The sequence below is a fragment of the Camellia sinensis genome, chromosome 3 (assembly GCF_055761805.1).
Source record: "Camellia sinensis isolate YWXY chromosome 3, ASM5576180v1, whole genome shotgun sequence".
NCBI classification, from domain to species: Eukaryota; Viridiplantae; Streptophyta; class Magnoliopsida; order Ericales; family Theaceae; genus Camellia; species Camellia sinensis.
In genome coordinates this window covers 144,070,913-144,088,274 of record NC_138963.1, presented here as the reverse complement: position 1 = coordinate 144,088,274, position 17,362 = coordinate 144,070,913, and positions in this window count along the sequence as shown.

Here is a 17,362-nt window from a genome sequence, read left to right as displayed (position 1 = left end):
ACTTGGCTGGAGCATAGTTGCACTGGAGTGCTACTGAGCTCGTTTGTGATAAAGCTCAGCGAGGGGCATTGTTGGATTCGTTAGGCAGCACAGTCGAAGGAGGTCGGGATGGTGCCGCCAGGCTGCCCGTTCCCGGTAATGCTGTTTGGCGGTTTGATTAGGTGGTGTTTAACTGAATTTGCGCTGACAGGTAGGAGAGCAGCTCCACGTGTCAATAGGCAAATAGACGCAGAGGTGAGCGCAGAAAGTATATAAACGGGACTGCACCCCCCATGCGGATGATGGAACATCAGTTGGTGAGAGAAACTTTAACATTGATCCAGCTCCTCTCTCTCTCTCTCTCTCTGAGTGTGTGCTAACTTGACTGTCGGAGGGGTTTTTCGGCAACACACCGCCGGGTAGCTCACCGCCGTGGTGTTCGCAGGTTAATCGGACAAAAGCGGAGCTTGGACGCAAGGAGTACGGGCGTTATCGAATATTTATCCCCCGCACAAAAATATAATATTTTGTCTGATTGACTATTTTAACTAAGGGTGAGCAGCGGATATACTGATCCGCCAAACTGACCGAACCGAACCGCTGCATTTTGGACGGATGTGTGATGACGAGCGGACGATTGCGGATTAATTTTCTCCAATCCGCCAATCTGGTGGACGGATGGCGAATTTGAGATTCCTTTGGCCGCAACCGAACCGCCAAACTGCGAACACCCCTAGTAATTTATAAGACCTTATGTTTTCAGCTTGTTTAAATATTTTGTTTGTGTTTTCAATTAAAAAAAAGTTTAAATATTCTGTTGAAAAAAAAATTCAACTTGAATATCTTTTTTGAATTAAAAAAAATAAACGTATTATTTATCTATATTTTTTGGTTTTTAAATCTATCTCTAAAAATAATAAATAGAAAATATGATATATGATATATGCTGGTTGGTTTTTATTTTCAAAAACAAATATAGATGTAACAATATAGAAACATACAATCTCTACTACTGCTCTGTTCATAGTTTTGGTGGTTTGAATTATTTTTATATTTTAAGAACCATAGATTGTAATATTTTATGTGGATGAGGCATGCAGTGATTGTAATATTTTTTTAAGTCATTAACTGTAATACTTTTTTCTTCTTCTTCTTTTTTTGAGGAAGTTCACAAGTTGAATTATGTTGAAAATTTATAAAATTTTAAACCACCAAACTGATTCGCATCCATCCTCCAATCCGCTCAATCCACATCCGCTGGATTGGCGGACGAATGCTGATTGATTTTCTCCAATCTGCCAATCTGGCAGACGGATGGCAGATTGGAGATTCCGTGGCCGCAACCGACCCACGCCCACCCCTAATTTTAACTTTAATCCTTAATTTCAAATAGGGCCATTAGGGGTCCCCTAGATGTAGGGATAAACATTTTTTTCGCCGCCTTCCCTTGCACTAGCATCCCTCGTTCCGCGCCGTACACATTTTTCCCTTCCCGTTGAGGAAGGGGACAGGGATGGATTTTGCTTCTCCCACCCCATTCTATCCAACCTCATCTCTTTCTATCTAACTTCGCCCTGATTATATTTATTAAATATACTTATATGTATATAACATATAATCTTGTTTTTTTCATTATAATAAAATTAAAATGTTAAAATATTATACGTTAATATTAATTTTTAATTATTTACTTTATATCTTATTTGTTATAATTATTATTTTTTAACTTATAAAAAAATTCTTTCATAACCGGCAATCACTACCCTGATTTATCCCACACCTAATATGAAATGAGACGGGAACGAATTATTACAAACCCACTCTTGAATTCAATCAGTGACTAATACCGGCTTAGGTATTAAAAAGTCTAAGCGCACAGATGATCGAACATAAATTCAAACACAGAAACTGCATCCAATTGTTTGGATAGACAACCAGTCAAAGTTTTTCAACCGCAACTATCATCTTGATCAAAACTTATCGACTACAGCGATTATAATTTGTTTTGGTCGTCCAACCACTGATCATCTAATAAAATGATTTCTGTATTTAATTTTATATTTGATTCTATGGGGTCGTTTGACAATGATTTGTTTAATTGATTTTTTTATTTTTCTAATTATTTTAGCCCGAGACTTTTTTAATTGTTTAGTTTTTTTGTTTGAATTTTTTGAATTTTTAGCTTTAGAATGACAAAAAAAATTTGTCCTTTTGTAATTTTTGTCCTTTTCTAATTTTTGAACTTTTTTTTTTGTCATTTTGTAATTTTTTAGCCAAAATAATAACTAAACGAGCACTATGTATGGGTAAAAAAATGATTTGGACCCCCACAGGACACCTCACGACCCTCACTGATATGTGATTAGTTTTTTTTTTTTTCCTCCAATCACCAATCTCGCGTGTGTGTTAGGGGGTGGGAGGAGATGGATCTCAATCACTTCTGATGTGTAAGAGCATCTCCAACGGTGTACCAAATGTTTCACCAAATCTGAGTCGAAAAGGGGTCATTTCCTTAATTTGATACTTCGCGCTCCAACGGTTCAACATCAAATCTGTTTCATCAAATTTGCGCTGGGCAACCGGTTGGTTGACCGGCCGATCGACCGGCCGGTCAACCGGTAACGGCAAAAAAAATTTTTTTTTTTTTTTTTTACCTGTTTGAACTTTTTTTTTTGAATTTTTTGAACTTTTGGTGGTCGACCGGGTGGTCAACCAGCCGGTCGACCGGGTGGTCGACCACCTAGGCAAATTTTTTTTTTTTTTTGACTGGTTTGAACCTTTTTGTGAACGGTCTGAACTTTCTCCGGGGCGACCGGTTGGTTAACCGGTTGGTCAACCGGATGGTCGACCCGTTCGTCTCATCCCAACGGTTAGGAACAGTGCTTTGGTGAAATGCTTCGCCTGCACTCAGTTTGGTACCATTTTTGCTGAATTCTGGATTTGATATCGATTTGGTGAAACCGTTGGAGCTTAAAAAAGTGACTTTTTTACCAAATTTTAAATTTGATGTCAAATTTAATTCACCGTTGGAGATAGTCTAACATTGTTAGTTTAGGGGTTCTTTTCACCAATTATTAATAAATTGAAATTAATTAAAGGAGAAATTGTCAGAAATGAGGCCACCTCGTGAATTGGGTAATTGAATACTATTGTGATGGGTCGCAAATCTGGGTGGGTCAGAAGAAAGGTCGTACTTTCCAAATTATTGCACCCAAGAAACCCGCCGGGTAAAAATGCTTCCCTCTGTGAAATTCCCATTATATCCTTGCTTTGTGTTTGTTTTTGGGTTTTGTCTCTTCTATATAGGTATGGGCCCCTCCCTGTGACACTAATCCAAAATTTTGGGTAAAGTTTTGCTTGTTTGGTAGTGCAAAGCTAGTGCAGACTTTGGGAGCCGTGAAATTGAAATATTGGACATTCAATTCACAAATTGACCTACTCGCTCTTCATTTTATAAATTCTTTTGGTAGAGTTATGAAAAAATGGTTATAATTTATAATTTAATAATTTATATTTTATAATTGTGAATATAAGTTGATTTTAAATTTATAAATTAAGCTTCTCTTTTATCATTAAAAAAATAAGTTAATTTTTGATTTATAAAAAGTTATAAATTATATTGTTAAACTGAATCAAATATATCAAAATAGCTTAAATTAAGCTAAAAATTAAAATAAATTGGATATAAGTCCTACCAAACAGGGCCATAGTAGTATTATTTAGGGGAAAATGGGCTTACTTTTGTGCCAAAAGCACAGTAGTAATTGTAATGTTTTTATTTGAGGTGTATTATGATTTTATTTTTATAATTCAAATTGCTTCTTTTAGAAGATTTGTTAAGTACTTCATGTCTACTAAAATCATATTAATCGAATATTAATAATTATATGATCGAATTGTATATTATTTATGCTATTTTTTAAAAGAAAAACTTATTATTTATTTTTTTGATTATCGATCATATAGTTGTTGATATCCGATTAATATGATTTTTGGTAGGCATAAAGTACTCAACAAAAGCTATAAAATAAACGATTTGGATCATAAAAATAAGATCATAATACACCTCAAATAGAGGCACCATACCCTTTTCCTATTGTAAGAGGGGCTAATTTGAGCCCACTAAATTATTTAAGCCCAATAGCCCAAGATTAGTGGGCCCGAATTTATCGCAAGTCCAAGAATCGGTGGGCCCAGATTTATCGCCATCAAACGGGCTGAATCGCTCTAAGCCTCGAAGGGGTTCGGATCCACGAACTTAGAGACTTACTCGGGCCCGGACTCGAAAGGGTGTTGAACAAGCCTAGAGATCCGAGGCACTCGGACTCGAAAGGATTCGGACCTATGAATCTAGAGATCCGAAGCACTTGGCTTCGAACGGATTCAGATGCAATCTAGAAGCCGCTCCGTTAATGAGTCCCAGAACACTTGCGGGCTCGGAGCTTTCCGGGATCTACGCACCAGAACCATGGGCGTAATGGAGTTCGAACAAAGGACCCGATCCCGAGGACGGTGAGTGGAGATAAATTCACTCTTCGGTTAAACTAGCCTATACCCGGGTCGAGGTGGCACGACCCCGGGGGGTCCATGAGACTCGGCAATATTTTTGCGGCAGGACGTCCTCTGGGACTACCCCTGACCCTTTGGGATGATTGGGGATCATTGGTTAGGTGTGGCTAAGAAGAAGGGTTCGCCGAGGGAGTGATCTCCTCTTCGGGGTTTTCTCATCCTCGGAGAAGTCACCTCCTCGGAGAGGTCACCTCCTCGGACAAGGTGGTTAGAGAGAATATCCCCCATGTGCCTTGCACATGGGCTCCATCCTACATCATGAGGTGCCTATAAATAGCACCCACCCATAGCTTTACAAGGGATGGATTTTGGAGATTTTTAACTCTTGGGAAAGAACTAATTTCCCTTCTCCATTATCAACCTTGAGAGTGAAAGTGGGAGATCAATGGGAGAGCCTTGCCATTATTCTATTCTCTAGCCATTTTGCCTTCTTCTTCACCCAATCTCTTATCTCCATCATCTCCTTTGTTGTTGTGTTCCCAAGTTGAGATTATTGAAGAATCTAAGCCTCTCATCATATTCTAGAGAATTCGAAGTTGTTCTTCAAGGATCTTTGAAGATCTTCGAATTTTCCAACTCTTTTCTTGAACCCTCTCCTACACCTATTTAGGAGTAGTTGCGGCTACATTTGGCTTAATTTTAAAATCAATTTTAAAAAATACTTTCTCCTTCTCAAAATAATGTTTCTTTTTAGAGAATTCAATTTTTTTATAATACAATTATTGCACTTTAAAAAAATTAATTTTCTAAAATTACCTTTTAATAGTATATTTTTTAGAAAATATCAATGCCATAATTATATTTTTATGTTGTTAATGAATTTAAAAAAAGGGCAAAATAGAAAATTTATATTACTTTTATACTTGATTTTTGAAAAATGACTAATATTTTGGGACAATGAAAAATGAAATAAAAGACTAATATTTTGGGACGGATGGAGTAATTTTTTTAAAAAAAGTTTTTAAAAAAAGTTTTTAAAATTTTATTTGATTACATATTTTGAAAATAATTTGTAGTTGGAGTTTTGTAATTTAATATGATTTCAATTTTATTGTAATTGAATGATAGTTTTGTAAGAAAAAAAGTGATTAATTGATATGTAAGATGTAAAAGAATGAGAGAAGGAAAAAATAATAAGGATAAATTACACTGACACTCCTTGAAGTTTATGTTTATTACAGTTTCCCCTCTCACCTTTTGAAATTTACATCTTCCTCCCTGAGGTTTAAAGTTTTATTACAAATTCCCCCCTCAGCAATTTAATTTTTTTAAATACCAATTTTGCCCTCACTGGGTAAATTACATTGATACCCCTCACATTTTAGAAATTACAATCTCCTACCTAAGGTTTAAAGTAGCATTATCAATTGCCCCTTCGGTTAGTATTAGTTGAAAAAAAAATTCATTGAAAAAAAAAATTCATTGGAAAAAAAATATCTAAAAAAAAAATTATTTGAAAAAAAATAATAATTGAAAAAAAAAATTTGATAGTAAAATTTTTAAATTTTTATTTAAAAACCAATGTAAACTCATTTTTTGAATTTATGATTTTTTCTCAAATTTAAAAACTAGGATAACAATTTATAAACTAAAAAAATCATTAAACAAGATTTTATAACAGTTTTTTAAATTTTTGTAAATATAAATTGAAAACTGAAAACGAAATGGTTACCAAACAGGCCTTGGATGGTAAAAATGTCGTAAAATTAATAAATAATTAAATAAGTTACCAACGTAAGAAATGACTTATCAAAAGATTCTTAGGCTATGTATGGTTTGATTTTTAGATTTTTTTTTAAAAATTAAAAATTAATTTGGTTAAGAAATAAAAAATAAAAAATAATTATCATTTAAGGGTAAAAAATAATTATAATTTTAACTTTTGGGCAGGTTATATACATACGTATGGCTGTTTCAATTTAATTTGTAAAAAATTATTTCTAACCACTCGAAAGATAAAAATTATATAAAAATGATAATTATTTTTTATCTTTTATTTCTTAACCAAATTAATTTTTAATTTTTTAAAAAAATTTCTAAAAATCAAACCATACATAGCATAAGAATCTTTTGATAAATCATTTCTTACGTTAGTAACTTATTTAATTATTTGTTAATTTTACGACATTTTTACCATCTGAAGCCTGTTTAGTAACAATTTCGTTTTCAGTTTTCAATTTATATTTACAAAAAAAAATTAAAAAAAAAATTGGCTTATAAATGGTTGTCTTAGTTTGTAAATTTGAAAAAAAAAAAACGTAAATTCAAAAAATGAGTTTACGTTGGTTTTTAAACAGAAATTTAAAAAATTTACTAACAAAATTTTTTTCTAATTAATTTTTTTTCCAACTAATACTAACCGAGGGGGTAATTGGTAATACTACTTTAAACCTTAGGGAGGGAATTGTAATTTCTAAAATATGAGGGGTGTCAATGTAATTTACCTAGCGATGGCAAAATTAGTATTTAAAAAAATTAAATTGCTGAGGGGGAATCTGTAATGAAACTTTAAACCTCAAGAAAGGAGATGTAATTTTCAAAAGGTAAAGGGGAACTATAATAAATATAAACCTTAAAGGGTGTCAGTGTAATTTACCCAAATAATAATTCATTGATATGTAAGATATGAGAGAATAAGGAAGGAGATAAAAAAAAGTAATTGAAAATAGTTTTGAAAAAATTATAAACCAAACAAATTTTATATTTTAAGGTCTCAAAAATCATTTTCAAAATAAACCAAACACAACCTACAGTTCAGTTTGGATTATGAGAAATAATTATAAATAAGTGGTAAATTTTATAGATATTAATAATTAGAATAAATTGTAAATACATCTTTTAAGATTTATTTACAATACGAATTATTTCATGTGATTCTGAAAATTACATCTCGCCTCTTGAAGTTTCTAATTTTATAATAAATGACTTATTTTATTAATAAGTCATCATGACAATTAACACTTTTTAATAATGTTAGAAATCTATTTTAATTGATAATTCAGGTAATTTTATTATTGTAAAAAGATCAATTAGGAATTCATTTTTTCAGTTAATTTTATTAAATAAAAAATTATGATAAGAAGGTATTTGTAATTTTTCAAACCACATGAAACAATCTGTATTCTTTAACCCGACTTGAAAACCTTTGGACGACATACCTATTTGGGACAAGATACTTTTACTTTTACATTTCGTTAGGATCGTCATAATCCTAGTTTGGTTAGTTGTAGAGGTAGCCTTATTTTCGTTGAGACTGAATCTCTAAATTTTGAATTGTTGTCGTAGTTGTTATTGATGTTGTTAATGTGATAGGATTGTTCTAGGACTTGAAAAGAGTATTTTTGGAGTTTGTTGTTGAGAGTCTGAGGGTGAAAACATGAAATTTTGGGTTGGCGATCAATTGCAGCCCTTAGGGCAATCGATCACTTCGTTTAGATTGACTTCATGTGATTTTTAATATGTAGTGATCGTTGTGCGATCAATCACTCTAAAATGCGATCAATTGTTTATCAATCGCTTCGCTTTAAATTTCAAAGACAAGGGATCGATGTGCGATCGATCCCTCTTTGGTGCGATAGATCTCTCTAAAGTGCAATCGATCATTTAGACGTAGTTTTTTGCTTTTTTCTTTTTCTATCTTCTCACTTTTCTCTTTTCTCTCTCTCTCTCTACCATTTTTATACCATAGAAGCTTAGATCTACCATAGTTAGAGTGGGAGTTGGTAAAAAAAAATCTAAGTATTAATAGTGTAGAGTGTGCCGAGGGCTTCACTTCAATTCGAGACAATCTTCATTTCATCAAGTTTATGATTTTCTTCCTTCTACCTTGCTCTCCAAGAGGTAGAGATTTCTTTAATTGTTCTTAATATGAATTTATAGACAGATATATAATGTTTTATTGCATAAATTTAGAGAATGTGTAGAGATTTCAAAGCATGAAATATAAAAACTTAGGGTTTGGCATGTATTGAGTTTTTTTTTTTTTTTTTTTTCCTTCAAAATTTTCTTCATCAAATGTAATTTTCAAAAGTTTTATTGGATTTTGAGTATTTAATTTGAAGAAATGATGAATATATTATGAAAAGCCCTAAATTATTTGAGTTCTAGGGATTTGGAAAATTGATTTTTATATATAAAATTGATGAGGAATATTACTAATTGAACTTCTTGAGATGTCAGGAAGTGATGAATATTGTGCTAATACGATCAAACTTTTCTCTTTTTTTTTTTTAAATGTAAGAAATTGATAATTATCATGGTGACATGATCATCTGTGGAATATTGGAAATGCTGAGAAATTTTTGAATTTATTCTCTTGTATTGTCTTGACAAAATACAATTGATAGAAATAATTGTTTGTTTGCAATCGATGGAGGATTGTATTGTTGTAGAGATAATTCAACCTAGAGTAAATTGAAATCCAATTATTAATGATTCGTTAAGTAGAAATTAACAGGATAATAGTAATGTATGGATTTTATTAGTTGTATGATTGTGTAACATTTTTCTTTTATTCATAAAATGGATGTGCAAATAGGTTACTCCACATATCTGCCAAAAAGTATTAGCCCTTAATACCCACAGACATTTGCCGAAACTAACACCGCATCTATGTCGGAGCCGAAACTAAAATTTCAGCGTACTTTGGGTATTAAGAAGTAGGTGTAATTCCAATAATCTGTTATGGGAGAGACTTGAACCTAGATGTTGAGCGAGGTGGATAAGTTCCTTATTACTAAACCAACATATCATTGATATGATTGTGTAACATTGAATGGTGACAAATGGTAGTAAATTGAGATACATTCAAAATGTGAAATGTTGTACCGCATTCCTTTTAGTTAGCACTCAATAAAGTGGAAATGTGCTATATAGAGGTATTGCGTTCCTTCCAACTAATAACTAATGAAGTGGGGTTGTTTATGTAGGGCTTGGCGAGACCATAGATATATGAACATGTAATTCATTAATGATATGTATATGTGTGAATTGGAATTAATTGTGAGTGATGTATATGTATTGAGATTAATTATAAATCACGCATATATTGGAGGTTATTATAAATTGTGTAAACTATTTGTTGAAGAGGTATGGATGTGACTCTAGATGATCAAATGAAGAGGTCATGAAAATGTTCAAGTGTTTTTGGACAAAATGAAAAACAATATATTATATAAGTATAATGTGGAGTATCATGATGATATACATGTGTAGAATTATATTAATTGGAATTAAAAATTTTGTCTACTGAGCGATATGTTCGTCCCATGTTGTTAAACACCACAACCATGAGTTGGCATGGAAGATGAACACGAGCTAGAGGAGCTCTTTTGATTATGGCCACGGGCCCTTTATTTGTAGACGGAATGTCATATGTATATTAAGGGTTACATCCTTTTTCTTTTAGTAGTGTAATCTTAATTTCATTTGGAAAAATATTTGGGAGCTCTAGGAGGTAGGCCTCATCCATTCATGTGATATTTTGGTCTTGGTGTTTTTTTTTTTTTTTTTTTTTTTTTTTTTTTTTTTTTTAAATTTTCATATCATTAGAGCTCAATTAGAGTTCCAAAATTAGAGAGATGTATCATTGTTGTTTCATTCGATAGTTAATGCTTTCGAATTTCGTTTTGTCTTGAAAACCTCATGTATTGAATGATTCATATGTTGAAATTGTGATTTTTTATAGGCTTATTTTGGGCCAATTTTGAGCCCAAATTCAAGCGGGCCCACATGTCTTTTGGGGTGGATCCAAAGAGATGACGTATTCCTTGCCGCATGTCAAGTCACATGGTGCAAATGGTTTGTCAAAACCATTTATGAGTGAATGAGAAGTTGACATCATTTTCGGGTTCGTGGAATGGACAATTGAAGAGTCAAAAGTGGGTTTCCTTTAAATGGTTGTCCGACATTGAAACTTTAAGAGAACTTGTGTGTGTTTATAAGCTCTAGGTGGACAAACTTAGGTTGGGCCCCAAAGGGCACCCCAAGTTTGTAAAAGGGAGAAGTTATGGACAAAATAGGCTTTGTTATTTGTTATTGCTTATCGCATCTGCTATTGCTTAGTGCATCATCTTGCATGATCATGAGTTTTCAAAATAGCCAGCTTCGCGTAGCGTGTGAGTATAGCTTTCAAAGTTTTTTCCATATATATCATTTGCATGTTGCCCTAAAACTACGCTGGTTTGATTTCCTGCAAAGGGATACACAGGTAGCTTGCGAGCTCAACCACTTTTATGTATGTCTTGATTGTTTGCCCAAGTCTTACAGCCTTGTCAAAATTGTTCATCTTCGGGCTTTGCCATTCACTCACGTCATGCTATGATTTCGAGTGTCAAAGAGGGGCAACTGTAGACACCCTATTTTTGACCGCCTTTACGACTTGGGTGCCACTGATTGATCACTCAATAATGAATACGTACGCTTGCCGAATGCTTAACTTCCTCAGCAGGAAACCTCAGTTTTGAACCTTCAAATCTTGTACCTTGCTTTGGACCAAAATAGTGGTTTTTCAGGCCTGTGCCTTCAGGGACCTGCCGTTCACTAGTGTGGCTTGCCGCCCACTAATGTGGCCTGCTGGCCACCCACTATTAGTGGCCGGCTGGCCACTAATGCAAAAAAAATAGATATTTTCTACTAGTTGTCCTCCCCCATGTGCATGCACCATTTCTAGGAGTGTAAAAATGGCCTGTGGCCCGTGGGCGGCCCGAAGTCCACTCGCGGCCCAAGGTGGGTTGGGCCCATTTAGGCCCAAGCCCAGCCTGAGGTCTTGGGCCTAGGCTTGGGCCTTCGTTTTGAAGCCCGGCCCGACCTGTGGGCTAAGCCCATTTGGCTTGGCCTATCGGCCCGCTCAAGGCCCACTCAAAAGCCCGACCCGAGGCCCAGTGTTATTTTTAATAAAAAATAATAAAATTTTGGTGAAAAAAATAAAATAAAATAAATTGTTTAGGCCTGCCCAAGCCCACCCAAAGCCCGAGTCCAGGCCTAAGCCCAGCGGCTCGGCCTGAGGCCCGGCCCACTGGCTCGCCCAAAGCCTGAATACCCCTAGGCCTGTGCTTGGGCCTGGGCCTAGTTTTTTGGCCAGTGGGCCAGCTCGGCTCGTTTCAATTTTTTGTGGGAGCTCGCAAGGCCCGACATGGGCCGGGCCCAGCCAGAGCCCGGATAGGCCGAGTCGGGCCAAAATTGCATCCCTAACCATTCCAGTTGTATGTATGTAGATATTTTCGAGATAGGTACATGGTTTTCTATATATAGATGACCTCCCCTTTTAGTTTTAAGGTTAGAAAAATTAAAAAGTGAGAAAATATTTTTAGAAAAGCAAATTTCTCTCTCTCTCTACAATTCTCTCTCTCTCTCTTGCAACTTACATAGCCTTTACTCAGACACTCTAAAGCAAACCTAAAGAGTTCCTTATTGAGGTTATTTGGGCTTGAATTTTAGCTCTTGAGGCACTTAAGATTGTGAAATTGGTGATTTGTAACTCAAGGGTTCATTCCTCTTCAAGAGGTATACCTTTTAGTACTTTTTGTACCATCTTTACACTACTTGTTTTCTATTATTTCTTGCTGTTTTTGAGCTATTTATTACCTGTGTTTTTGGGTTGAAACTTGTGGTTTAAGGCCATTAAAGGTAGAGGGGTTGATAACCCTTCGTTAAACGTTGCTTCTAGGGCCTTTGCCCTTGTGTTTCCCACCTTCTCATCACCTTTTTTTGAGCTTTTTACCACTGATTTTCAAAAAAATTTCAGAGGTAAAAATCATGTTTTGAAGTCCCAAAAGTGGAGGAGTTAGCCTCCCATTATTGTGCTTGTGTGCTAGTTTTAATACCTCAATATTTTAGCTAGTTGTTTTAGTGGTTTTTGTCTTAATTTCAGCACTTTTTTGGGCTGTTTTAGGACTGTTTTTATGAGCTAGCTTCATTCATGCTTTGTGTGGTAGGCTTGTAGTGTAATGGTCCTCATAGGTTTGGTGGTTTAGCCCTTAGCCACCAACCTATTTGAGTTGATAGTGTTTATTTCTTACTTTCCATACTTGTATTCATCTCTAATCACTTCTGCAACCTTCCTCCTTTCTTGGCTTTTTCTTTGTTTTGAAAGTGGTTTCAAACTAGTTGCTTGTTTAAGCTTGAGATAGAGGTATTGTGCTTAATAGTTTAATCCCTTTGGAGGTTCATTACCAATGGCATGGTGCTTCTCTCATGCCCAAAACAACTCTTTGTTTGATGCTCCTTTCCATTATAGGACTTAAAACTCATTTTTGGACTTAATGAATTAAGATATGAAAGGTAATTAAAATGAAGTAATAAAACTTGGGACTAAAAGTGATGCAAGATAATAAAAGGTTTTAGTGTTCAATCGGACGTTAATTGAACACATGGAGACTTGGCTCATTTTATACTTGTTAGTGATGAAATGGTTCAAGTTTCCAAGGTCAACCACTTCCCTTGATCAATCCATGATAGGGAGGAGGTTTTGTTCGTCTTTTGTTATGCATTTATTGAAATTATGTCCCTTGATTCATAAGTCATCACGCAATGAGATTACACTGATTGATGATTTGCGAATCAAGCATACCCCTCCTTTGACCTGTTTACTGATAAGGAGAGGTAGGATGGACAAACATCTCCAGAAAATACTCTGGTTTGTGCTCTGTTTGTCCTCTGTTACTGCAGGAAAGAACCAACATCAGTGGCCGGCAGACCACTTTTCTGGACGGCAACCCACTTTTAGTGGGTGGCCGGCCACTACTTCTGGGTTGCCGGTCGCTTTTTTCAAGCAGGCAATGTCCTTTTTCCAGCAGAGCGGAGCAAAGGCTGAGGTAAAAAACAGTGCAATTTTTCAACTGTGCAACAGAGGTATTCTGGCAGCAAAACAAAGGGCTTTTTCGGTTGAAAATCCACATGCATACATAAGCATTCGTCACTTCCCGGGGCTGATTAGTTAGAGTAGTTAATTACTTAGCTTAGTTATTTCTTTAGTTGTATTCGTATTGTTAATTTGTAATTAATTAATTAATGTAATTAATTAGTTAGTTCCAATTTGTAATAGTTAGCTAGAATACTTAATTATTGTGGTATTGTAATAATTAGCTAGTTTAGTTAATTTATTTCATTTGGGTTTGTAATAGTTAGTTAATTAGGTAATTAATTAGCTAGTCTCTTCATTTGGACCCTCCTACGCGAGGGCAAATTGTAATAATGTGTATGTCTTCCACCCCCAAGTCTTTCTCCCTTTTATTTACTTGCTTTCGAATAGAACATCATGTTTCTTTTAGCATATTTCATGTTTGCATCCACTTATCTTGTATGCATCGAGGCTCGGTTCATCATTCTAATAATGCATTGTCGTTTAAATATTTCTTTGAAAAAGTGCTTAAACCGCATGCTATCAAATTGATTCACATGGCATAATTAGTAGCCAAGCCTATTAGTCGCACCATTGCATGTGTTGCATTAGTCATATTGCATTAATTAGGGACATGCATATTTTCTAATTATTTTGTTTGTTTTGGCTCGCCTTGGAATACTAGGTAAGCATTTTTGTGCTTTAGTTTATCGCATGAGTGTGATTGTTGCCATGTCTAGCATGCTTACCATGAGGTTAAGTTCTTAATTGATAAATTGCTTGAACGCCTATGGGTGAAGGCTATGCTATCACTTTTTCAAGTGGTACATATTCGAAACAATTTTCAAAACAAACATGAATCAAAGTGTTCCAATTTTTACAAATTAGTCTATACTTGTGTACGCATCACATAGTAATGTTAGCCTAATAACCGAAACAAGAGCATGTAATGTAAATAAGATTCACATCATGATTAGTAGAGGCCGATCTTTGATCGAGCGAGTGAGGTCATCAATTCATGACCTTCCCCTCTCATGCTTAGGTTCCCGAGCTGAAACAATCTTGGTAATGATGGACACGTGGCCTTTGACACGAGTCATAGGTTTTCTAAATTTTCCAAAATATTTAGGTGGCGACTCTGTATCTGGAAAAGTAGCCCATTTTTGGCATTTTGATTTAAAATCTATTTTCTAAAAGATTTGTCGGATTTAGACTCTTTGGTGTTTATCTATTTCACATTGCACTTGTGAGATCAGATTCAGAACTACGGGAGTCCGAACTGTAGGGCTAGTCATATCCGAAAAGAGCACGAAAAGTTGAGCTACAAGTATAAAAACTCTAATTATAATTTTGTTTTATAATTTGGAATTTATGGTTACTGAAACCAGTCAAACTAACACTGGTATGGTGACTGCTATTGCTCCAACCCCTCCTCCTATTGTGACTGTGCCAGTCAATCATGATGAAAAGCCACAAAAGTTCTTAGGAACTGATTTTAAAAGATGGCAGGAGAAAATGTTATTCTATCTTACTACTCTCAACCTGGCACGTTTCCTTCATGAGAATGCTTCTACTCTGAACGAGGATGAAGCCGACCAACAAGTGGTTACTGCGGTTGATGCCTTGAAACATGCTGATTTCCTTTGCCGGAACTACACCTTGAACGGATTTAATAACACATTGTACAACGTCTACAACACTATCAAGACGGCAAAGGAACTTTGGGAGGCTTTGGAGAAAAAGTACAAAACAGAAGATGCTGGCTCAAAGAAATTTGTGGTTGGCAAATTCCTAGATTTTGTGATGACTGATTCAAAGACTGTGGTCAGTCAAGTTCAAGATCTCCAACTTATTCTGCATGACATTCATGCAGAAGGCATGGCTCACAGTGAATCCTTCCAAGTTGCTGCCTTAATTGAAAAATTACCACAAGGTTGGAAGGAATTCAAGAATTACCTTAAACACAAGCGCAAAGAATTGACTTTGGAAGAATTGATTGTGCATTTGAGGATTGAGGAGGACAACCGCAATTCTGAGAAGCGGGCTGGTAAGCATCCAATGGAGTCTAAGGCAAATATGGTGGAACATGCTCCAAAAGCAAAGAAACATAAGTATTCTAGAGAAAGTTCTGCACAAGGCTCTAAAGGAGGGGAAACTAAGAAGTACAAGTTCAATGGCAAATGTTACATCTGTGACAAAGAGGGACATCGGGCCAAAGATTACCGTAGCAAGCGCAAAGGCAAAGGAAGATCAAGCAAAAAGCCTGCTCAAGTCAATATAACCAAAGTGAACAAAATTTTCAATGGTGTAAATGACATAAATCTTTCTGCAGTTGTTTTCGAGGCAAACCTTGTCGGAAATCCTAAAGAATGGTGGGTGGACACTAGTGGTACTCATCACATCTGTGCCGACAAAAAAATGTTCACATCTTATTCTGTGGTGGACAACGGCAAACAACTTTTTATGGGCAATTCCTCGACTTTTAAAGTTGAATGACAAGGAAATATTATTCTGAAAATAACATCAGGAAAGGAACTCACTCTTAACAATGTGTTGCATGTATCGAACATTCGCAAGAATCTAGTCTCCGGATCTTTGTTAAGTAAAAATGGGTTTAGGCTAGTTTTGTGAAAGTGACAGATTTGTACTTACCAAAAACGGGATATAATGACTGTTGTACTCACATCTGATGGCCTTTTCAAAATAAATGTAATGATTGTTGTACCCTCTATTATTAATGATAACACATCGTCTTCTTACTTGCTTGAGTCTTCAAATTTATGGCATGGTAGATTTGGACATATTAATTATGGATCTTTGCATAGATTAATTAATATGGAATGTTTACCTAAATTTGACATTAATCCAAATCCTAAATGTGAAATTTGTGTTGAGGCAAAATTAAACAAAACTCATTTTCATATAATTGAAAAAAGTACGGAACCATTTGAATTAATTCATAGTGACATTTGTGATTTTAAATCAATTCAAACTAGAGGTAGAAAAAAATATTTTATCACTTTCATAGATGACTACACTAGATGTAGTTGTGTTTATTTAATTCGAACCAATGAAACTTTGGAAACTTTCATTCAATATAAGAATGAAGCTGAAAATTAACTTGGTAAGAAAATTTAAAAAACTAAGAAGTGATAGAGGTAGTGAATATGAATCACCTTTTAGTGAGTTTTGTAAAGAACATGGAATAATTCATCAAACCATCGCTTCTTACTCATCTCAGCAAAATGGAATTGCTGAAAGAAAAAATAAGACTTTAAAAGAAATAATGAATGCCAAGTTAATAAGTTCTGGATTACCCCAGAACTTGTGGGGGGAAGCAATACTTTCTGCTAATTATATTCTTAATAAAGTAACCCGAAAGAAAGTAAATCAAACACCTTATGAAATGTGACATGAGATAATACCATCATACAAATACTTAAAAGTGTGGGGTGTTTGGCTAAAATAGCTATTCCTAATCCTAAAAAGACTAAGATAGGTCATAAAATTGTTGATTGTATTTTCATTGGTTATGCCAAAAATAGTAGTGCATATCGTTTTTTGATTCATAAGTCAGAACATTCCAAAATGCATGTAGATATTATTATAGAATCTCAGAATGCATCATTCTTTGAACACATTTTTCCTTATAAAACTGGACAAGAGACTAGTACTAATAAAAGATCTTATGATGCTATTACTAGTCATGATCACAAACAAGAACAAGAGCAAAAGTTAGATCAAAATGAGGAAGAGGAACTTAGACGTAGTAAACGTGCTAGAACCTCAAAATATTTTATTCCAGATTTTCTGACATTTTTGTTAAAAAATGAGCCTTTAACTTTTAAAGAAGCTATATCCAGTCCTGAGGCTCATTTATGGAAAGAGGCTGTAAATAGTGAAGTTAAATCCATCTTGCAAAATCACACTTGGGAATTAGTGGATTTGCCACCAGGTTGTAAACCTCTTGGGTAC